The sequence below is a fragment of the Mobula birostris genome, chromosome 2 (genome assembly GCF_030028105.1).
Source record: "Mobula birostris isolate sMobBir1 chromosome 2, sMobBir1.hap1, whole genome shotgun sequence".
Taxonomy (NCBI): domain Eukaryota; kingdom Metazoa; phylum Chordata; class Chondrichthyes; order Myliobatiformes; family Myliobatidae; genus Mobula; species Mobula birostris.
In genome coordinates this window covers 33,670,853-33,694,890 of record NC_092371.1, presented here as the reverse complement: position 1 = coordinate 33,694,890, position 24,038 = coordinate 33,670,853, and the positions used below count along the sequence as shown (strand labels likewise).

At 41.8% G+C, this 24,038-nt stretch overlaps 1 protein-coding gene across 1 annotated transcript in view; it reads left to right on the top strand.

Moving 5' to 3' along the window:
- Positions 1-24,038, top strand: part of fam210b (family with sequence similarity 210 member B) — a 69,200-nt gene that overhangs the window by 413 nt on the left and 44,749 nt on the right. The gene's annotated exons all lie outside the window — the stretch shown is intronic.

Sequence of the window (24,038 nt, the reverse complement as noted above, 5' to 3'; positions counted from 1 at the left end):
TAGGCAGTGGTCTGCTGGCCACTAAACATAGCGAAGGGTGTCAAACACTGCTTAACGTGTGAGAACCCTCGGGTGGGAAGTTTGTTATTTTTATTTTGTAAACGCGGCGGGATTGATCTTTTGAGTCGCAGTCAGACATGTGCTTCCAACAATTTTCGGTTTGCTTCGAGCTTGTCTTTTGGCTGCTTTAAAAATAGTATTAAAGCAACAAAAGGCAAAAAGGAACATATGAAAATAGTCCGGCTGAGTTCTTGGTGTGGTATTTATTAGTTGTAAAATGCTGCGCATTAGCTCGTCCAAGATCAGCAGGGAAATAGTGAGTTATGTGTTCCTAGCGATTTGAAAGAGGCGCACGGATGTCTCTGGACACCCCTCAGGTCCGTCCACAGTCTGTCAGTTACGAAGCCTGAAGGAAAGCGGAATAGGGAGGTGAGCTGAGAGGAGTGCTTGTTTGTAAATTAAGGTGTGGTTTAGTTCACTGTGCCTCATTGTTTCAAAATAGAACCAAACTTTTACCAACTAATACCCAGACATTGTTTGCATCGCATTGAAAAACAGTAGCACTGCACGTCATAAAATGTTTGGGTATGGAATTTGTATATACTGTAGTTTAGTATCTAGAATTTCAGATGTTTTCAGGTCTTCTGAAATAAATATCAGCTGTAACTAACCATATAGTCTATAGTCCATCTATTTATGAAAATCATAGCAGAAACCTGACGAGTATTTTCTTATAAACCACCGTCTGATTATGGGGAACTTTTTACTTCATGGTAGTGAAGTATACTGCTTTGGCACAGAAGTTATCTGAAACTCATTTAAGATCCGAGAGTTTACAGATCATACAATAAGAAAGGAATACACCGAACAAGATGGTAATAGATTCATTACTGAAGGTTGGCAGATGTGACGTGTTCCTTGTCCCTGGGTAAAAATGAGCGAGGTGACAGCACAACGATTATTAAAGGAATTAAAGCACATAACTACTTAGTTTTCTCAAAACAGTATGATTCATACTTGACAGAGTCATTGCTTTTTCTTCATCTGATAATAAGCAATTCATAAAACTCTTTAATTTGGCCTGTGAAAGTTACTAATTTGTGTCACGTTATTACGAAAAGGAAAATTTGTGCTCCGGTGACAAAATAACACAATGAGTTCATAGACTTACCGCAATGTGCCTATTGCCACAATAGGTCTACAGTAGATCAATCTCACTGGCGCTGCACGGGCCTTGGATCACCTGGACAATAGTAATACTTAGGTAAGGCTGCCATTTACTGATTACAGTTCAGCGTTCAATTCTTCAGTTCTATACAAAAAGCTCCAAAACCTGGGCCTCTGTTCCTCTCTGCAACTGGACCCTTGACTTCCTCACCAGAAAACTACAGATCGGAAATAACATCACTGACAGTCAACACTGGTGCACCTCAAGGATGCATACTTAGCCCACTGCTCTACTCTCTCTACACCCACAACTGTGTGTCTAGGGACAGCCCAAATGCCATCTATAAATTTGTCTATGACACAACTATTGTTGGCAGAATTTCAGATGGTGACAAGGAGGATCAGCTGTTTGAGTGGTGTAGTAACAACAACATAGCTCTCAATAGTAAGACCACAGAATTGATTGTGGACTTCAGGAAGGGAAAGTTGAAGGAACACACACCACAGTCCTCATTGAGGGATCAACAGTGAGCAGTTTCATGTTCCTGTGTGTCAGCATCTCTGAAGATCTATCTTCGGCCCAAGGTATTGAAGCAGTTACAAAGAAGGCACAACGGTTGTTGTATTTCATTAGGAGTATGTCACTAAAGGCATTGGCAGATTTCTACAGATGTACTGTGGAGCGCATTCTAACTGGTCGCGTTACTACCAGATATGGAAGGGCCACCACACCAGGATCAGAAAATAACTCAGCCAGCTCCATCATGGGCACTAGCTTCTCCAGCATTGAGGACAATGCCTCAAAAAGATGGCATCCATCATTAAGGTCTCCATCACCAAGACATACCTCTTCTCTTTGCTATCATCAAAGAGGAGGTACAGGAGCTCGAGGAGAGACACTCACATGTCAGCAGCAGCCTCTTGCCCTCTGCCCAGATTCCTGAACGGACAATGAACCCATGAACACTACCTCACTACTCTTTCCTCTCTTTTTGCACTACTTATTTAATTTATATAGTATATTTATTTATTGCAATTTATAGCTTTTTTATTATATATTGCAATGTACTGCTGCCACAAAACAACAAATTTCATGACATATGTCAGTGATACTAAACCTGAATCTGATTATGATTTTTCTCTTCTGCTGAAAACACTGATGGCCTTTTGCTCCTGTTTATATAACTTGCTCATTTATTTTTGCTGTCCCAGATTTTCCAAGTCTTTGCATTGATAATTCTGAATGAAATTATTTAACCAAGGGCTGGTAGTTCTATGTGAAACTTATGACCCATGAAATTGATTTCCCTTGTCACATGAAAATTATGGTCGAGATGGGTCTCAAACAGAAACAATTAGTCAACTGTGGTGTGCTGCATCTTGGTAAATCAGAGCAGAGTACTCCAAGTTGAAACCGTCTACAGTTCAGGATGAACTAGGTTCTTTAAAAGAGATGCCTGCAAGACACTGGAGGCTAAGTACAGGATGTAAGCATCAGCAAAGTGGAAGCAAGGATCACACCCTGCAGCCCTTCATGCCTTGTACTATGGGATTGCTGTCGCTGAATTTAGTGTCTGTTAGGGCTAGGGCAGAGTGAAAATTTGAATCATGACTTCAGGTCACCATTTGATCATAGCTCCTAATACGGACTGCAATCATAGAGTGCTAATACTGATCCCACAGTATTGGTGATGCCCGATGTAGATTGGGGAACCACTTTGAGCATCTTCGCTCTGTCTGCCACAACAAGCGGGATTTCCTGGTGGCCACCCATTTTAATTGTACTTCCCATTCCCATTCTGACATGTCGGTTTATAGCCTCTTCTATTGCTATGATGAGACCACTCTCGAGTTAGTAGAGCAACACCTCATATTCTACATAGGTAGCTTCCATTGATTTCTCTAACTTCCTGAAATTTCTCCTCCTCCACTTTTTTTCCATTCCCCACTCAAGCTCCCCTTTTACCCCTTTTCTCCTCACCTGCCCATCGCCTCCCTCTGGTGACCCTCCTTATCTTTGTCCCATGGTTCATTCTCCTTTCCTATCAGATTGCTGCTTCTTCAGCCCTTTACCCTTTCAGCTTCTCACTTCATCACCCTCCCCTTTACCTGATCTCACCTATCTACTTCCAGGTTTTGCTACTTTCCTTACCCAACCTTTCTATTCTGGCTTCTTCCCTCTTCCTTTCCAGTCCTGATGAAGGGTCTTGGCCCAATACTTTGAGAATGTATTGCCCTCCATAGATGTTGACTGACCTACTGAGCTCATTCAGAAATTAGTATGTGTACTCTGGATTTCCACCATGTGCAGAATCTGTTGTGTTTATAATCCTACAGTAATGTTCTTTTTTTCCTCTCCGTATTTCATCAACTTCCTTCAGTTTTACCTTTCTCCTACACACAAGGGCCTATTTACAGTGGCCAATTAATCTGTCAGCAAGCTCCATGTAGTACCAGAGGTCAGGATTGAACCCAGTCTCTGAAACTGTGAGGCAGAAATTCCTAACTGCTGTGTCACTGTGCTGCCCTGATCTGATCTTGTCCTGACCTGATATCTCAGTACAGTATATGCTTAGGCAGTGGATCATGGCAGGACAAACAACATGACATATTTCTCAAATGATGGCTGCATTGAGTAAGATAGCTTTGCTATTCTTTTGACAATGATGTACCCTACCTAGGATAGAAACATAGCAAAATTGCAAACATTTTTTTTTCCAAACCTTTGGACTCTGATGCTGGAGGAGCTCGGCAAGTCAGGCAGCATCTGTGGGTGTCTGTATCTGTAGAATCTCTTATGTTTTGGGCACCACGGTAGTGTAGCAGTTAGCACAATGCTATTACAACTCGGCTGCTCTGCATTTCGAAGTTCAATTCCAGCGCTGTTCTGTAAAGTCTCTGCATGTCCTCAGCTTGGATCACATGGATTTTCTCTGAGTCATCTGGTTTCCTCCCACAGTCCAAACACATACTAGGTAGATTAATTGTCCCGTATTTAGGTTAGGGTTAATTGGGGTTGCTGGACGGTGTGTCTCGGAGGGCAAGAAGAGACTACCCTGTGCTGTATCGCTAAATAAAAATAATGATGAATCAATCTATTCACATACAGGCATTTTTCCCGCATCCCGTCACCGACTCAGGAGTAGCTTTGTGTATTTATGATGGCTGAAGCAAAAACACAGTAAGACAGAGTGGGACATTTATTCAGGAATGAGGGGCTTCTCATGCACCGATGCAGAAAACAAGTTAGCTGGCAGGGTATGTTTGGTCGCTGTTTTATTATAGTATGTAACTCCCACTACCGATGTAGCATTCCACACTACATCAAATACTAAACTATTTGATAAACAGAGTGCTGATTAATGTGTAGTGAATGTTCTTCCATGAGAAAAGTTGTGTCTTGCTGTATTCAGCTAAAACCTGACTTTTTTTTTAATAGAGCATTTATAGAGATGTCAAATAAATATCTTACACGCAACACACATAAAAGTTGCTGGTGAACGCAACAGATAAATATCTTAAATGAAATGACTCAAAAGCAGGCAATTATATCATAATGTGTGTAATTATTTTGTGAAATGCTCCATTTAAAGTTAATATTTCCTTACATAGGCACTTCTGTTTCAATGCTGTCGTTGTGAAGTTCCCTTTTTTCTTTATAACTGGAGTGATATGCTTGATTTGCATTGAGTTTGTTATGCCTGTATATCATGATGTAGCTCAGTATGTGGTCACTTTGAGATAAGAAAGCTAGTCAGGAGTCTTTATTCTTCTATGCTGATTCCACCTCCCCCCCCCCCCACCACAGTGGAAAAGTACCCTTGTTTCTCAAGTTTCTTTTCTATAGTGAGAGTTGCCATTGGTGCTGAGCTTGATAATAAAGCAGTTTAGTAAGGTGTCAGCCACTATTTGGGTGCACCACTTTTGCCAGAGTCAAAGGTGATAAGGACCGAAAACATAACTGGGCTGGTACTCCAGCATACCTTTTGGATTAAACATTAAATTCTACATTTGATAAGTGGGTAGATCCTATGATCCTATCCTCAGAGAAATGGGGTGCTCTGTGAGATTTATTGGGTCTCTTGACTATGAGTTGGAAACTGCAATGGGTTGGTGACGTAATTTTTTATGTCAGTGCTTGTTAGATGCAAATTGTCTGTTATGCTGCATTAAAACTGTAACTTGGTGGATGGAACTGGGACTTTCTTAGCTATAAAGTGCTTTCGGACATCCTGAGGCTGTGAAATGAACAATATAAATGAAAGTGTTCTGATGTCAGAAAGAAATGTGTGCACACGTTGCTGTGAAGATTGAATTGCCATGAAAATCTATTTCTTGCATGATGTAGCTGGAGTAGTTGGGTATAGGTACAATGTTTACCCTGGAATAAACACAGAAACTGGGTATAGTTGAATCATAAAAGGCCTACATTGAGGATGGAGATTGGTATGAACTGTCCAACTGATTCATTCTTAGCTATGTGAGAATTGCAACAATTCTACTTCTTTATTTGCAACCAGTCGTAGATAAGATCACAAATCCACAGAAATTCTGCAGCATCTTTCTAAAGAATTTGGTCTGTTTTCATCTCTCAACCAATTTGACATAAAATAAGGTTACAGATTATGTGTGGGGTGGGCGGGTTATCACATTGGTCAAGGGGTTTTTATTGCACACAAAACCAGATTTTTGTGTTTCATATGTTAATTTAACTAAATTTCAAAAGGGTATAGAGAGAGTGAGCAAGGATTCAGCACACGTGTTTTTGAGACAGCATGTGTGGGAAGATTGAGTCATCCTGATCTCTTATTGTATAGTGTTGAGAAGAATGAGAGCTGACTTCATTGAAAGGTTAAAAAAAATTCTGATAAGGCTTTATAGGGTAGATACAAGGACAATGTTTCCTTTGCCGGGTGGCTTAAAAGTGAATGAACAACTTCATGACATGAAGTGGCCCATTTAAGGAATAGCTTCATTCACAAGGCAATGAATTTGCTACTCACTGGGTACTAGAGGTTCAGTTATTGATTGCATACAAAATGTATAGATCAGTGGATATTAGAGGATTCAAGGGCACAAAAATGGTGTTGAAGTATAGAGTAGTTATTAGGGATAGTCAACATGGTATCACGAGGTCATGCCTCAAGATCCTGATTAACTGTTTGAGGAACAAGAAATCATATTGATGAAGGCAGAGCAATGGATGTGGTGTACAGGTTTCCCCCGCCATCCGAAGGTAGAGCGTTCCTATGAAACGGTTCGTAAGCCAAAATGTCGTAAAGCGAAGAAGCAATTACCATTTATTTATATGGGAAAATTTTGTGAGCGTCCGCAGACCCAAAAATAACCTACCAAGTCATGCCAAATAACACACAAAACCTAGAACAACAGTAACATATTGTAAAAGCAGGAATGATATGATAAATACCTAGCCTATATAAAGTAGAAATACTTTTCCACAATCATTACTGCACTGTTCTCCGTACCGAAAATCTCATGCAAGCGCCGTCAGCAGAAAATCTCATGCAAGCGCTGTTGGCAAAAACACGGTGCAAGTGCTCTCCAGTAACCTTTAAGCTATGAAGCTGCCAAATCATACCAAATAACACGTAAAAATACACAGCCTATATAAAATAGAAATAATGTATGTACTGTGTAGTATCACTTACCGGAATTGGTTCAGCGCCGAGCACACTGATGGTGTGTTAGACTGAATTGTCGCAGGTTGGGTGGTGCAGTGGCTCCCATCCTCCAGGCCGCCGAGCGATACATTGCCGCGAAGCACGCAGGGTGCAGCGGTAGCCGGGAGGCACATAGCACATCTTTAAGAAAAAAGCCGAAACAAACATGCTAATTAATTAGGTGCCACCGACACGTAATTATCGGCCCAGATCAGTGCTGATTTCCAATTGCGTCGTCTCTGATCTAGGTCGACAATTATGTGTCGGGCGGCACCTAATTAATTAGCATGTTTATTTCGGCTTTTTTCTTAAAGATGTGCTGTGTGCCTCCCGGCTACTGCTGCATTCTCCGCGAATCAGTACAGTATCTGTCCGCGGCCTGGGTGTTGGGGTGGTGGGACACTGGGGTGTCATCTCGTCATCGTCTGTTTTCATTAGGGCAGGCAGCCTCATCTTCTCCTATGACTGCCTGCCTCGATATTGAAGGTCGAGGTTCGTCGTCTGCTGTGGCTGATGTGGAAGGCTTGCTTGACTGCTGAGCCTTGCACATTTTTCTGTCACACAGTTCTTTTAAGGACTCAAACCGTCTTGCAAATATCCCCTAAACCTATGTACCCCTTCAAAATTAAAGTCGTACTTTATCATTGCAGTGAAAATCTCACGCAGTTGCTTCTCTCTGGAGATAGATGGCATTTTTACAAGTGACAGAGTGGGAAGAAAGCTTTTATATATATGTAAAAAGGAAAAGACTGGTAAAGACAAATGTAGGTCCCCTACAGACAGAAACAGGTGAATTGATTATGGGGAGCAAGGACATGGCAGACCAATTGAATAATTACTTTGGTTCTGTCTTCACTAAGGAGGACATAAATAATCTTCCAGAAATAGTAGGGGACAGAGGGTCCAGTGAGATGGAGGAAATGAGCGAAATACATGTTAGTAGGGAAGTGGTGTTAGGTAAATTGAAGGGATTGAAGGCAGATAAATCCCCAGGGCCAGATGGTCTGCATCCTAGAGTGCTTAAGGAAGTAGCCCAAGAAATAGTGGATGCACTAGTGATAATTTTTCAAAACTCGTTAGATTCTGGACTAGTTCCTGAGGATTGGAGGGTGGCTAATGTAACCCCACTTTTTAAAAAAGGAGGGAGAGAGAAACCGGGGAATTATAGACCGGTTAGCCTAACGTTGGTGGTGGGGAAACTGCTGGAGTCAGTTATCAAAGGTGTGATCACAGCACATTTGGAAAGCGGTGAAATCATCGGACAAAGTCAGCATGGATTTGTGAAAGGAAAATCATGTCTGATGAATCTCATAGAATTTTTTGAGGATGTAACTAGTAGAGTGGATGGGGAGAACCAATGGATGTGGTATATTTGGATTTTCAAAAGGCTTTTGACAAGGTCCCACACAGGAGATTAGTGTGCAAACTTAAAGCACACGGTATTGGGGATAAGGTATTGATGTGGATGGAGAATTGGTTAGCAGACAGGAAACAAAGAGTGGGAATAAACGGGACCTTTTCAGAATGGCAGGCGGTGACTAGTGGGGTACTGCAAGACTCAGTGCTGGGACCCCAGTTGTTTACAATATATATTAATGACTTGGATGAGGGAATTAAATGCAGCATCTCCAAGTTTGCGGATGACACGAAGCTGGGTGGCAGTGTTAGCTGTGAGGAGGATGCTAAGAGGATGCAGAGTGACTTGGATAGGTTGGGTGAGTGGGCAAATTCATGGCAGATGCAATTTAATGTGGATAAGTGTGAAGTTATCCACTTTGGTGGCAAAAATAGGAAAACAGGTTATTATCTGAATGGTGGCCGATTAGGAAAAGGGGAGGTGCAATGAGACCTGGGTGTCATTATACACCAGTCATTGAAAGTGGGCATGCAGGTACAGCAGGCGGTGAAAAAGGCAAATGGTATGCTGGCATTTATAGCGAGAGGATTCGAGTACAGGAGCAGGGAGGTACTACTGCAGTTGTACAAGGCCTTGGTGAGACCACACCTGGAGTATTGTGTGCAGTTTTGGTCCCCTAATCTGAGGAAAGACATCCTTGCCATAGAGGGAGTACAAAGAAGGTTCACCAGATTGATTCCTGGGATGGCAGGACTTTCATATGAAGAAAGACTGGATGAACTGGGCTTGTACTCGTTGGAATTTAGAAGATTGAGGGGGGATCTGATTGAAACGTATAAAATCCTAAAGGGATTGGACAGGCTAGATGCAGGAAGATTGTTCCTGATGTTGGGGAAGTCCAGAACAAGGGGTCACAGTTTGAGGATAAAGGGGAAGCCTTTTAGGACCGAGATTAGGAAAAACTTCTTCACACAGAGAGTGGTGAATCTGTGGAATTCTCTGCCACAGGAAACAGTTGAGGCCAGTTCATTGGCTATATTTAAGAGGGAGTTAGATATGGCCCTTGTGGATATGGGGGTCAGGGGGTATGGAGGGAAGGCTGGGGCGGGGTTCTGAGTTGGATGATCAGCCATGATCATAATAAATGGCGGTGCAGGCTCGAAGGGCCGAATGGCCTACTCCTGCACCTATTTTCTATGTTTCTAAGTATAGTCCAGGTAGTTGTGAGAGTCAGTGGATTGCACGCACAAAATGCTGGAGGAGCTTAGCAGGCCAGGCGGCACCTATGGAGGACGTACTGCTGAAGGGTCTCAGCCCGAGACGATGACTGTACATTTTTCCATAGGTGCCACCTGGCCTGCTGAGCTCCGCCAGCATTTTGTGTGTGTGTAATCCATTGACTCTCACAACTACCTGGACTATACCTCTTCCCACTCTGTCACTTGTAAAAATGCCATCCCCTTTTCTCAGTTCCTCCTTCTCCGCTGCTTCTGCTCTCAGGATGAGGCTTTCCATTCCAAAACCAATGAGATGCCTTTCTTCAAAGGAAAGGGCTTCTTTCCCTCCACAATCAATTCTGCCCTCACCGGCATCTCTTCCATTTCACGCTTGCAGCTGTGAACCTTTCCTCTCACAAGGCCCTCCATTTTTCTTTCATCCCTGTGCCTATTTAAGAGTCACATAAATGTCCTCCTCTGCCACACCAGGGATAGGGTTGTCCTCACCTACCACCAAGAACACAACTTTCCTACCCCCACGTTCTGCTTTTCATAGGGGTCACTCCCTATGTGACTCCCTTGTTCATTTGCCCCTCCCCACTGACCTCCCTCCTGGTACTTACCCTTGCAAGCGGATCACGTGGCACTCCTGCTCCTACACCTCCTCCCTCACTACAATTCAGGACCCCAAGCAGTCCTTCCAGGTGAGGAGATACTTCACCTCTGAGGCTGTTGGGATCATCTCCTATATCCACTGCTCCCTGTGTGGCCTTCTGTATATCAGTGAAATCTGAAGTAGATTGGGAGACCACTTCGCAGAGCACCTATACAGCATCCAGCAGAAAAAGTGGGCTCTCCTGTAGGCACCCATTTCAATTTCACTTCCTACTCCCATTCCAACAAGTCAGTCCATGGCCTCTTCTACTACCGTGATGAGGCAACACCTTATATTCTGGGTACCCTCCAACTTGATGGCAAGAACATTGATTTATTGAACTTTCAGTAATAGCACCCCCCCCCACCTCTCCTTCACCATTGCCCATTCCTGTTTCCCTCTCTCACCTTGCCTCATTCCCTGCCCATCACCTCCCTCTGGTGCTCCTTCCCCTTCCCTTTCTTCCATGGTCTTCTATCCTCTCCTGTCAGATTCCCCCTCCTCCAGCGCTTTATCTCTTTCACCAATCAACTTCCCAACTCCTTACACCCCCTCTCCTGGTTTCAGCTATCATCTGCCACCTTGTGCTTCTTCCACTCCTCCCCCCCGCCCCACCCCCAACCTTCTTACTCTGCCTTCTCTTCCTTTCCATTCCTGAAGAAAGGTCGCCACCTGAAACATTGACTGTTTAGTCTTTTTCATAGATGTTGCCTGGCCTGTTGAGTTCCTCCAAAATTTTGTGAGGGTTAGATTGACCTTGGAGTAGAATGAAGGGTTGGCACAATGCAGGTGCCGAAGAGCCTGTACTGTGCTGCGTAGGAACGCTTTTTCATTTGGCTTTATTAGTAATGTACAGTTGAATGACAATTAAACTTGTCCTTGTTCTGTATTCTGCAAATTGTTTGGAAGCCTGAGGACATGAATGTTGCTAAATAAATGCAAGCATTCTTTTTAGGGGAGCAGCGTAGGAGAGAACATTAGCTTTGGGTGGGAGATAATCACATCGTCAGTTGAAATGTATTTCTGCAAATGTGTCCAAACTTGAGTTGTACAACAGCTTTCATTACCTCGATTGTTCTTAAACTTGATTGAATGATGATAGATCCATGGGAATGCCTAAAAAGTATTAACTTGGGTTTTAAGACAAAATGACCAGTTTGTGAACAAAAACTGTGGCCGTGTAGTGAAAATGGGGGAGAAAAAGATGCTAGATGAGTTTTTGTACGTTCGGCAAGGAAATCTCCTTGCTGTTGTGTATGACCTGATTCGATACCACTGGGACCCTGTACAAAACGTCATGGAATAAGTTTGAGAATGAGCCTGCTTTGGATTCTGGCAAAGAGCAGTTTGTGACACAGCATTTGGGAGTACTAATCTGTAAACAGAGAATCTGGGTTTGTGTGTAGTTTGCGATATGTTACTACAGTTTGCAATTGATGACAGTGCAGTTGCTGTGCTTATATGTTCAATATGACTTAACCTTGTCCATCATCATAACAGATGTGTTAACCCATTTTAAGATAATTGTTTGAATTATAATTAAAGATCATATTTATGCCAACACAGATCTATTACCAGCGGGGAATTGTGTAGTATCTGCAGTGCTAGGAAATCATAATTAAAGGAAGTAGTAGTTCTAATCTTGAAGCTGCCATAGCTAAAATGTTTGGATAGGAAACCGTGGCTTCATTGGATAGCAAAAGGATCACACTTCACTTGTTTCATCATGAAGCACTAAGTCTGATTGTCGTCATTGTTGGTGGTACTTTCAGGGGCTGCTTTTCTCATGAATATATTTTCCTTGTGTGACATCTTCTTTTAGCTTCTTGCAGCTGTGTTTATGGGTGATTGAGCAAACAGCTTATCAGGAAACTGTGTTTGTTTGGCTACCCATACAATGTCACGTTCCCATATGCCGAGGTTCCTGCATTCTTTTTCGTAGAATTTTGACGTTTGATGTAAAATGAGACAATGAAGTTCGTTATCCATACCTGCTGGCTAAACGTTTAGGCTCATAAGATCAGAATGTAGTGCCAAAGACAGTTATCATTGGCTCGTAATCATCAGCACTGATGAACTGATTATTTATATTATTACCTTGGGAGTTATACTGGACAAATATAAAAGTCCTTTGTCCTGACCAATTCTTTCCCTGTTCACATCAACTTCCAACATGTTTTAGCAGTCACCTACACAGCAGGGGCAATTTACAATGCCCAGCTAACCAACCAGCCCGCACATCTTTAGGATGTGAAAGGACTGGAGTACCTGGGGAAAATCTCCTGTGGTCACAGAGGAAATGAGCACTGAAGATCATGACTTGAACCCTGGTCATTAGAGACACAGGGAATTCTGCAGATGCTGGAAACCTTCAACAGCGCACACAAATTGCTGGAGGAACTCAGCAGGTCAGGCAACATCTATAGAAGAAAATAACCAGTTGATGTTTCATGAGTCTTGATGAAAAGTCTCTGCCTGAAACCTCGACTGTTTATTTCCTTCCATAGATGCTGCTTGACAAGCTGAATACTTCCAGCAATTTTTTTTGTCCTGGTCACCGGCGCTGTGAGGCAGCATCACTGCACTGCTGTGTTGCCCTTCTTATTCTATGTATGATGGAAGCTCACCACAGTGTTTCAAAATGATATAATGATGTCCTCAGATTTTCCTTATATGCATTTCCCTACACAGCCTAGACCAATCTATCATGGTAAAATTCTGCACTGACATGCTTAATGACTGGAGTTCAAGACTTTAAAGTTCAGATTATAAATTGTTTTCTGGCACTTAATAACGTATAGTCATTTTTAATGGAACTGGGTTATGAGATTTAATATCAGATGCATTCCATTTCCTATCTAATTTATAAGTCTAATGTACAGAAAAAAAGTTGATAGCAGCACAGGATGTATATGAATAGTGGTGGAACAAAGGAAGAATATCAGCAGTTCACGGTATGGACTTCGCTGTAAACATTCTGTTTTATGAAGCCCATTTTTTATTACAATGCAGCACAATAATTAGTCAGTCAAGAAAAGCTTGTCATAACATTCAAGGCTTTGTTGGACTAAGAGATCTGGCAAGCTGAAGTCAGGCCTTTCACACTTGGCTGTCCGAATAATAGTTAGAATTACCATTAGGTTAATGAGCAGTGTGGATGAATTCCTCTTCATTGTCCTATGATTAGATGCCCTGGAAACATGCTGGGGGACAAAAAACAGAATTCTTTGATATTACTAACTGATTGATACCAACAGTGGATCCCAATAAAGATGGCAGTAACTGAAGAAGCTATTCTTCTGTATAGTTTTTGAAATGTAAGGATGTAATTGCTCCTGTTAAGGGCCATAAACTTGATACACACTGCAGACTGTAAAGAAAAATGTGCAGGAACAGTATGGAATCAGTGAACAGAAAAAAAATGTGCTGTTAATCACATACTGTAATACCAACAATGAATTCTTCTCATCAACAATCAGCCTTGTAAACCAGTATTTCAAGAAAGTTTGGTGATACAAATACCAAAACTAGTTTTGTAAGAGCAATCATAATTGGCACTAATAAGCAGCCTATAGTAACATAGAATACCCCAGAGCTGTTAATGGCAAAAAAATCAAATCGGGTACTGTAACAAGCAGGAATTTCAAAAATATCATGTCACAGCCATTGTGATGATTAGCCAGGTGCTGACAGTCAACCGGGTATCTTAGCATAAATACTCTATGATGAATAGGGCCAGAACTGTACAAACTGCTTTTGTTTTACAGTGAGAGGGCACTTCCTGGTTCTGTAATGTCCTTGTAAACACCACCTCTCACCTGCCTAGGGAATTACATTGAATATTTTTCAAAAATGTAGTCTGTTATTTTGTATTTCTAGTGCCCGTTTTAAAAGTAACCATGCATTTTATTTCAGTGGAGTTATTATTATCAAGGGCTCAAAGTGAGATTGGCTACACCTGTTTCATACCACAAAACAAGTTACAACAAGATGGTTTAAAAATTAAGCTTTATCAAAATGGGCCAAGAGTAGTTTGGGTGATTTATGTTGGTTGATTCCACCGCTGAAAATTTAGGGACCTGCTCAGTGATTGCTTGGTGTGAAAGTGTGTTGCATTGGTAATTTGAAGGAAACTGTGCTTAGTGACGAAGCTATCATGGCTGACGTGGAAGTAATTTATCATTCTCCTCTCAATTAAGTTTGGCAAGTTGACATAGGCGGTTAAAATCTTTTATGTATGTTATTAGCTATTCTTTACTTTCCTCATCTGTGTAAAGGTGTAGCCTTTTAATGACTTACAATGTTTGCTGTGTGAGTTAATGTTTGACATAAATTGCATAAATTGACATAAAGGGATTATTGTTCTCATAATCCCTTTGTAGAGACTTTGATGTGTGTTGCTTGAATTTCCAGCATCTGCAGAATTCCCCTTGTCAGTGTAGAGATTGGTGGGTTTTGTGAATAAAGAAATACCAATTTTTCAAGGCAAATTTTAAGTGGGGAGAAGAAGTGTCATTTGATTGCTGATTTTGATGAGGCATAAATAACAACCTAAGCCCAAATTTATCTTTCAATACTACAATAACAGAGAGTCTAAATGAGGCCACAATTTGAGAATCGTGTGTAGTTTTGGTGTCCTTACCTTCAAAAAGAGGTGCTTTCATTCGAGGAAAATGCATTCAAGTTTCAGCAAATTGATTCCTGAGATAACAATCTCAGCAGAAATTGGGGTTAGAGGAGAGAATGGAGATGAAATGCACAAAGTTCATACGGAGCTTGAGGTTCTGGAACTAAGGATTGTAGTCGTAGAATGTGGGGTAAAATATTTAGGGCTGAGATTGGGATTATAGTGAGGGATATGTGATCAGTCAATGATTGTATTGAATGGTGCAATGGACTCCAATGGACCAGTGGCTTTCTCCACCTATTATCTGTTTTCTATGTTCCACTGGGATCTTTTATACCTTCCTGAGAGGAAGGCAGGTCTTTAATGTCTCAGCTGACAGATCTTGCCTCTGACAGTGCAGCATTCCCTTAGAAACATTACCCTAGTTCAAGTTACAATTTCTGAAACTGGGATTTAAAGCCTTCTCTTGAGAAAGCAAGGTCATTAGAAGTAACCTCATCTCAATGGACTTGGTTCATGTGTTCTCAGAAGCTTGAACTTCCTTTCATCATCCAATATATTCAGGAAAAGAAAACTCTTTGTGGACTATTTTAATGAATATGAATAAATTGCTGAAAAGCATCTTGGCATGGCTTTGATAAAAAGTGAAAAGTAAATTATTGCTTACCGTGCATGATTTTTTTTATTTTAATGCCCATTTATAGTGAATAGAACTGTTTGCATCTAAGGAAATGGTCTTCACACGTAGTTACTCCTGGATGAGGTAAAGGCATGGAATTAGCACTGCTGAATGCAGAGATCTATTTGGGAGTCACTCTGGAGACTAATAGAGAATGTTAATTGAATAAACTTGAAATTAATGCCATTGCAATACTCAAAGATTTAGTGGATCTATTTGCAGTGATAGGTACGGCATGCTGTACCTTGGAGGCTGGCTCGTCCTACATATAGAAGAGATGTTTTAGATTCTAAAAACAGTCTGAATGTAATTGCTATAACTGCTTGCCTGATGGCTGCAATTAGTGCAGGTTCTCTGTATTATGCTGTTGGAATCTGTAGGATTTTAAAAGGAAGATTGAATTGAATTGACTTTATTTCTTACATCCTTCATATACATGAGTAAAAATCTTTTGTTACATCTCCATCTAAATGTGCAATTTATAAAAGCATAATTTGATACTGTCAGTCATAGTATGTATGAATTTTTGAATATTTTCCAGGATTTTATGCTTCTTAAATCAGTACAATGTAGGGCATCTAACTGAATAAGCCTACCTTCAGAAGAAAGAACATTTCTATATTTAAGATATTTCCATTGAGTTTTCCATTGAAAACAATTACCTTTATCTTAATCTTTTATTTTTAATTATCTTAACATTCTGATCAGTCTGCCCTTATTTAAGTCTGCATCATCAGTTCCGTGAGTAATTAATCATATGGAACAAATGAAGTACTTGTTCACAGTAGAATTACTGTTTGTACCCTTGTTAAATGTCTCTGAAACTGTTGGTTAAAGACAACATGGCTAATCAAAAGTCACCAGTGCTAAAAGTGAAAACTGAGGATTGGAATTTCAGTTGCAGGGAATTACTTCCTTTTCCTCCTTAAACAGTGAAGAATTTGAAGTGACCTAGATCATGCAGCTAATTGATAGAAGTTTTTAGTATATCAAAGAGATAATTGTGTGGATCATATACCAAAACTTGAAATTTCAAATCAAGTAGATTGTGAGAATGTTACCATCCTTAAGAGAAATACAGTTGTGACCACTTTGTTCATCAAGGAAGGTCAATAAAGGTGACATTAAAAATGGATTCAGGGGAGAACGTCACTGAATTACTGAAGGCAGGCAGATATGTTGCACTGAACTATCATCAAGGATTTGTTTTTGCAACAATAGAAAATGTGAGCGATTAAGAACTTTGATCCAGAATTAGAATTTTTAGTATCACAAAGATGAATTAAAATCTCTGTTTAATTCACAAGGATAACATGAAGGTAGGTGAGTTTCCAATAGTATTTTCACAAGTTACAATGGGACAATGAGGGATGCAGGGCTAAGAAGTGGCAGATGGAGTTAAACTCAAAGAACTGTGAAGTGATTCACTTTGGAAGGTCGAATTTGAAGGCAGAATATGGGATTACTGGCAGGATTCTTAGTGGTGTGAAGGAACAGAGAGATCTTGTGTTTCACATCCATAGATCCCTCAAGGTTGACAGGGTGGTTAAGGAGGTGTATAGTGTGTTGGCCTTCATCAGTCAGGGGATTGCGTTCAAGAGCTGCGAGGTAATGTTGTACCTGTGAGGGGTCTTGATAGAGGTGTACGGGATGATAAGAGGCATAGACAGAGTGGATAGCTAGAGACTTTATCTCATGGTGGAAATGGCTGAGATAAGGGGCATAATTTGAAGGTGTTGGGAGGAAAGTATAAGGAGGATGTTAGAGAGTGATGAGTGTGTGGAATGCCCTGTCAGTGATGGTGATACATTAGGAACATTCAAGAGATCCTTAGATGGGCATATGGATGGCAGAAGAGTGAAGATCTATGTATTAGGGATGGGTTAGATTGATCTTAGATAGGTTAAAAGGTCGGCACAACATTGTGGGCCAAAAGGCCTGTTTTGTGCTATAGTGTACTATGCTCTAAGGAAAACCAGAGGAGGAAAAATGAGTCTGTTTCAGAACATGGATACCTAAAAATTTACCCCAGCAGCTAATAGACTACTGGATTCTTTGTATAGAAGACAGCTTCTCTGAGATCAGAGCTGCTAACAGATTCTATGATGGATCGTGGGCGCAGCTAAACCTCTATACTCATCTGTGTGGGTAGGTGCTGGTTGGTGTCAGGGGAGAGTTTGCCTTCCCCTTTAGAAGGTGAGGCAAGACTGAGGAGGAGAATGTGTGTGGGCTTTGGAAATATATGACACATTTCTGTGGAGGTGTAGAATTGTAAGGCAGTTATATATGTCTGGGGTGGTTTATGTGTGTGGGCATGGAATGGGGGGAAGCTGTTACATACCTGATTAGCTCATCAATCATGTATCTTGTAACAGAAGTTAATCTGTCACTAGGAACGGTGAAGGGCAGAAACAATGAAGCCACTTAGGGAAATCAGATACATAGGTAGGAAACTTAATTTTTTTAAAAACACAAATAAAAAGCTACACTGATCCAGCTGTCTTTCTGCGGTGAAGATATAGTATAGCTGCATAATATCAAAGTTTTTGTTGTTGTTGTGATGTGGTTATGTATCACGTAATAAAACCAAAACTGCTGGCCTGTCTTTTAAGATTGAGGTTGTGATAAGGCTTAACAAAACCTTTTCTCCTATGGCTCTGCCCACCTGTGAAAGAGGCAGTGTTCTTTTTCAGGGGTGTGTACCAGCGCCTGTGCTCTTTAACATCTTCCTCTTGTGTATTCCCAAGCTTCTCCAAAACGAAATTGAAGACAGCAGCGGTGTGGCAGTGGATGTCAGATTAGATGACAACCTCTTTGACATCAGGAGGCTCCACGCAGCCACCAAACTCCATAGAGAGCGGGTCTTGGAGCTGCGGTATGCAGACGACTGTGCTCTTGTGGCCCATAGTCTGGAGGACCTTCAGACTGTCCTTGCTGTGGCGCTGAGAGCGTACAGCAGGATGGGGCTGACTGTTAATACCACCAAGACCGAAGTGGTTTGCCAATGGAGTACCAGTGTCTCACCCACCCTACCCGCCTTCACTGCTGGTGATGAAAAGCTGTCAGTAGTGCCATCTTTCAAATATCTGGGGAGCATTCTCTTGAGGATAGCGGCATTGACAACAACATCCAGAGCCGCATTAAACAGGCATCAGCTGCCTTTGGGAGACTTCGGCGTAGAGTCTTTCAGAACGGGAGCCTTCGTCCCTCCACAAAGGTCATTGTATACCAAGCGGTCTGTGTCACCACCCTCCTTTATAGCAGTGAAGCTTGGGTAACCTACAGCCGTCACATCAAGTCCTTGGAGCGCTTCCACAGAAACTGCCTCCAGCGCATCCTGGGAATTACTGTGCGTGAGCGGATGCCTCACACTGAAATACTTGTAAAGACCAACTGCAAGAGTATTGAGGCCACGATCACCCAGCGTCAGCTGCAGTGGCTGGGACACATGATAAGGATGCCCCAACATTGGCTACCCCGCAGTGTTATACGGCCAGCTACATCATGTTCGACGCTCAGCTGGAAGGCTGAAGAAGCACTATAAGGATCAGACGAAGAATGCTTTAAGAAAGTGCAAGATCAGACCCGAGGACGTGGAGGATGTTGCTGCTGACTGTACCACTTGGCGACAGCTGTGTAGGGACGGAGTTCGTATTCTGGAGATGGAAAGAACAACCAGAAGACATCAAAAGAGAGCCAGGAGAAATGCGCCCATGGTTGCCACCACTACCAGATATACATGTCCCACCTGCAATAGAGCTTGTGGGTCCAGGATAGAACTGTATAGTCATCAAAGATCTCACCGTTAAAGGAGTGGACGTCATCATTGGATTTCGATGGTCAACCGAAAAAGTTCTTTTTGTTTGAGCTTCCTGGTACCAGTTCTTCCCAGCTGGCTGAAGAAAGCCCAAACCCTTAAGCAATCAGTAAACAGAAATTTAGAAAGCAACAGGTCATTTAAACAACACACATAAAAGTTGCTGGTGAACAGCAACTTTTATGTGTGTTGCTTGAATTTCCAGCATCTGCAGAATTCCTGTTGTTTGAAGTCATTTAAACAATTTGTTTTGCACTTGATTGGTGTTGGGACATTTTGTTGTTTACCATGTACACCTTGAATGAGAATCACACAATGCTGGAGGAACTCAGTAGGTCAGGCAGCATCTATGGAGCAGAATAAACCATTGATGTTTCAGGTCAACCCTGACCTGCTGAGTTCCTCCAGCATTTTGTGTGTGTTGCTTTGTATTCCAGCAACTGCAGAATTTCTCTTGTTTATGTAGTATAGTTATGTTGCTGATAACACGATTGTTGGGGATGCCAATGAGGAGGATTGTTGCTGAAGGACCAGAGGGACGTAGATCAGCTGGAAAGTTGGCAGAGTCCTGGCAGGTGGAATTCAGTCCAGACTAGTAGGAGGTAATGCATTTTGAGTTGTCTAATATTGGCTGGACAGGTGTAGTAATCAATAGGGACTTTAGAAGCATTGGTGTACAGGGGGAATTCGGGGTCCAAGTTGAACGTGGAGTCACAGGTGAATAGAGTCTAAAACTAGAGGACAGCTTTAAGGCAAGAGTGGAAAGATTCATGGAAGATCTGAGGGTTAAGTTTGTCCACCGCAAGAGGGTGCTGGGTGTATGGAACAAGCTGCCAGAGGAGGTGATAGAGGTAAGTGCAGCCACTACTTTAAAATCCATTTGGATTTTTAAAAAAAGAACAGAGGGATATTGGGCAAATGCAAGAAAATGGGATTAATGTTGATAGGAATCTTAGTCACAGTGGACAAGTCAGACTGATGAGTCTGTTTCAAATCTGTACGTCCCTGCCTCTAATTTATCTAGGAGAAAAGTATTTAACCTTTATAATGGCACAGGTTTGTTTGTATGTGTGTGGAATGGTTGTTATGTAGAGAGCAGGGAGGGTGGAGTGAAGGAAAGGGAAAACCAAACGTAGAGTCACTCGGTGTGGAAAAAACGCCCTTGGGGGGGCCCCCGGAGCCCACAGCCATATACATTAGTTCGTTCATTATGTACTGTGTCGTATGATGTGGGTGATCATGGTCCTTCCAGGACCATGATTATCCTTGGCCTGTTTTTCTACAGACGTGGTATGCAATTGCCTCCTTCCAGGCAGTGTCTTTACAAAATGGGTGACCCCAGTCATTATCAATACTCTTCAGTGATAATCTGCCTGGCGCTGATAGTCGCATAACCAGGACCTGTGATATGCAAACACGAGAAAATCTGCAGATACTGGAAATCCAAACAATACATACAAAATGCTGGAGGAACTCTGCAGGACAGGCAGCATCTATGGAAAAGAGTAATCTATGTCCCCATCCAAATGGATTTTAAAAGCAGTGATTGCACCTGCCTCTACCATCTATGGAAAAGAGTCCTGATGAAGGGTCTCAGCCCGAAACATCGACTGTTTACTCTTTTCCAGAGATGCTGCCTGGTCTGCTGAGTTCCTCCAGCACTTTGTGTCTGTTGCTTGTGATATGCTCATTGGACCATCCTGCTCCCATGGTCTCATGTGATCTTGATTGGGGAGGCCAAGCAGATGCTACACTTTGCCCAAAGGGTGACCTGCAGGCTGGCGGAGGGAAGGAGCATCTTACACTCCCTTTCGTAGAGACATACCTCCACCCCGCCACCCACATTTACATGAATCCTATATAAATTCCAATTTATTCTCTGCACATTTCCATTTGCTCCCTTGTTATCCACCTACATACAGTAGGCAATTTACAGAAGCCAATTAATCTTTCAGCCTGCATAAGTTTGCACATGGGAGGAAACTGGTCACACGGAGAGTGTGCTAATTCCACACAGACAGTGTCGGAGGTCAGGATTGAGCCTAGCCTCCAGAGGTGTGGGGGCAGCAGCTCTGTTAGCTGTACTGCTGTGCCAACCTTACCCCCTCTGCAAAGGTGCGCAGCTAGAAATGGTACATCCTGGTGAATCTCTTCTGCAATCTTTAAAGTGCTGCCACAGCTTGTTCAAAATAGTGTTTGTCTTTACTTATGATTTTTAATTTTGTTTTGTATTTTTATGATTATATTTATTTTTACAATCTATGTAAAGCACTTTGAGCCTGCACCTTAAAGTATGATAAGTGTTGTATAAATAAAGATTATTATTAATAAGTCAATATTCTCCTTTCTATAGTGTGGCGACTAGAACCACACGCGATATTCAAAGTGTGACTAACCAATGTCATGATGTGCCAACTCTTGTACTTGGTCCTGCCTGTGAAGTAAGCAAACACTGCCTTCACTACCCTATCCACCCATTTTTGTGAAGCCATGAATTTACACCCCAAAGACAAGCACCAAGCAAATTTTGTTTTGGTCCACAAATGAGGTTATGTTCAAGCTGTAGACAAAAGCAAACAAGAGCCCAGACGGTGTCTGATAACAGGCTCTACACTATTAGTTCTGAAGTTTTTGAAAATGCTAATTGGCACAGGGCAGTTCAGAAGGCAAGGAATGGGGTGTGGTGACAAATACTTGCTGGAGGCAGACCACGCAGGGGAATATTTGAGGGCTGAGCAATATGAGAGCAGCATGTGGAATACGTACTAAGCATATGAACGACCCTCGTTTCCTTGTCCTCACCAATATTACATTCCAACCTGATTGCTAAAACAGATGTAAAGCTTTCAGGGACAGGGTTCTTTTGATCATGTTCCAGCATACAAGTTCTTATTTATTTTAAGTATAGGTTACACGTCCTTAAAGGTTGTCTGTCAAGTAAGAATAGCATGTTAAACTATATAGAAGTAAATTTGTTACTCTACAAGCAACACACATAAAAGTTGCTGGTGAACGCAGCAGGCCAGGCAGCATCTCTAAGAAGAGGTATAGTCGACGTTTCGGGCCGAGACCCTTCGTCAGACCTGACCTTTCTCAGCCAGGGAAACATCTTCGGTGCATTTGTCTTGGAATTTTGTACACTTCTATAAAATCACCTCACATTTTTCTGAAGTCCAATGAACAAAGGCCTTGTTTATTAGACTTCTAGATCTAAAGGCATAAGTGACTGCAGATGCTGGGATTTGCAACAAAAAAAGACACCTGCTGAAAGAATTTAGCTGGCTAGGCAGCATCTGTGGAGGGAAGTTGACATTTTGGGTTGAGAGATTTTACAGGACTGGATTGGGTGAAGGGCCTCAACCTGAAATGGAAACTGTCCATTTCCTGCCATATATGCTGACTGATCACTTGAGTTCCTCTAGCAGCTTGTTTTCATCCCAAGGATCTGTCTGGTCAACATCTGTGGCACTCACTCCACAGCAAATAAATCATCTCCAAGGATCACAGGGAATTTCCTAGGCTGACTTCCTTATTTTGCCATGGTTTCAGTACATTGCTACTTTTCTTAATGATCTTCCTTATAATAAATGAATCGCCTTTATATGCAAGATGACCTTTCAATGAGAGTATTTTTGTCTTCAGGCCCTGAATACATACACCTCTCAATTGCTGCTACCCCTCACTATTTCGACACCCCACTCTCTCTCACTCCCTCCCTCTCAGGCTCAATTTGTCCCCTCTCTCTCTCTCTCCCTCTGTATTACCCCCTCTCTGTATTACTTTCTCTATCTATTCCTCCCCAAATATTTGCAATGATTGCAGCCCACCAAAAAGTTCTGAAAGGCCCTGAGCTGTTCTTAAAATGCACACTCTCTCTTCCTGCCCCCACTTCTCCCACCCCCCAACCAGCTCTTCCTCCCAATTAGTATTTGTCATAATTCTGAGGATCTTTATAATTATCAATTATTGCAAATATCCTCAGAATTATTACTCCTTTTACTGTATTTCTCTTTTACTGTTTCCTCATTTTACAGTTTCCTTTTTGCTCTCCCCATGTTTCCATTGTCTATGTCCTGCTCTCCCTTCTGACTGGGAGTGTTTGGACAATTTTCCTGCAGCCCCTCTTCCAGCCTCAAGGTTGCTGAAAACACTTCTTGACTGGTGACTATAAAAATATAGGTGACTATATTTTAACAACACTCCTCAATGCTCTTACCATAAAGTTAGCACTGTAACTAATTTTTTGTCAAACATGTCGAAGGCAATCTATGTACATGGCAGACTATGGGAGGTGAAGATTTGTCACTAGTTTTTGCTGGGATTACCTGCTGACACAACAGACCAAGTTAAATTATATCCCTCTGGTTTATAGATAAGCCTCATAATGTGCAGAGAAGGTTCATTATGTCCAGTGTGTATGTATTGGGATCCCAAATGTACCTGCTTTTGTGTGGCCCATTTTTGTACCCTTTCAGTTAATGAAACACCCCTCTACTTTGTTTAGCTATTTTTCATTTTAGTAATCTTGGAAGTATGTTCAAATGTAAGGTTTTTGTTTTGTCAATGCATTTAACTGTTCTACCTTTCTGCCTCACAACCTCAGATATCTTGCTGAGCTTTGCTATAAATCTGTAGCAAATGAGGCCTCAAATTCACTCTGCTGGCTCCTTTTTTTTCTGGTTGATCTTGGACCTGATATTTTTAATGTTGCCTGTATTGTCTCTTTCCTCTCTCCAGCTGCCCAGTATTAAAATTCCATCTAGATTGCTTTGAGTAGTGTCTCAACGGACTCTCAGAGAGTCTCATTATTCTTGGAATACTACTAAAGTACATATTAA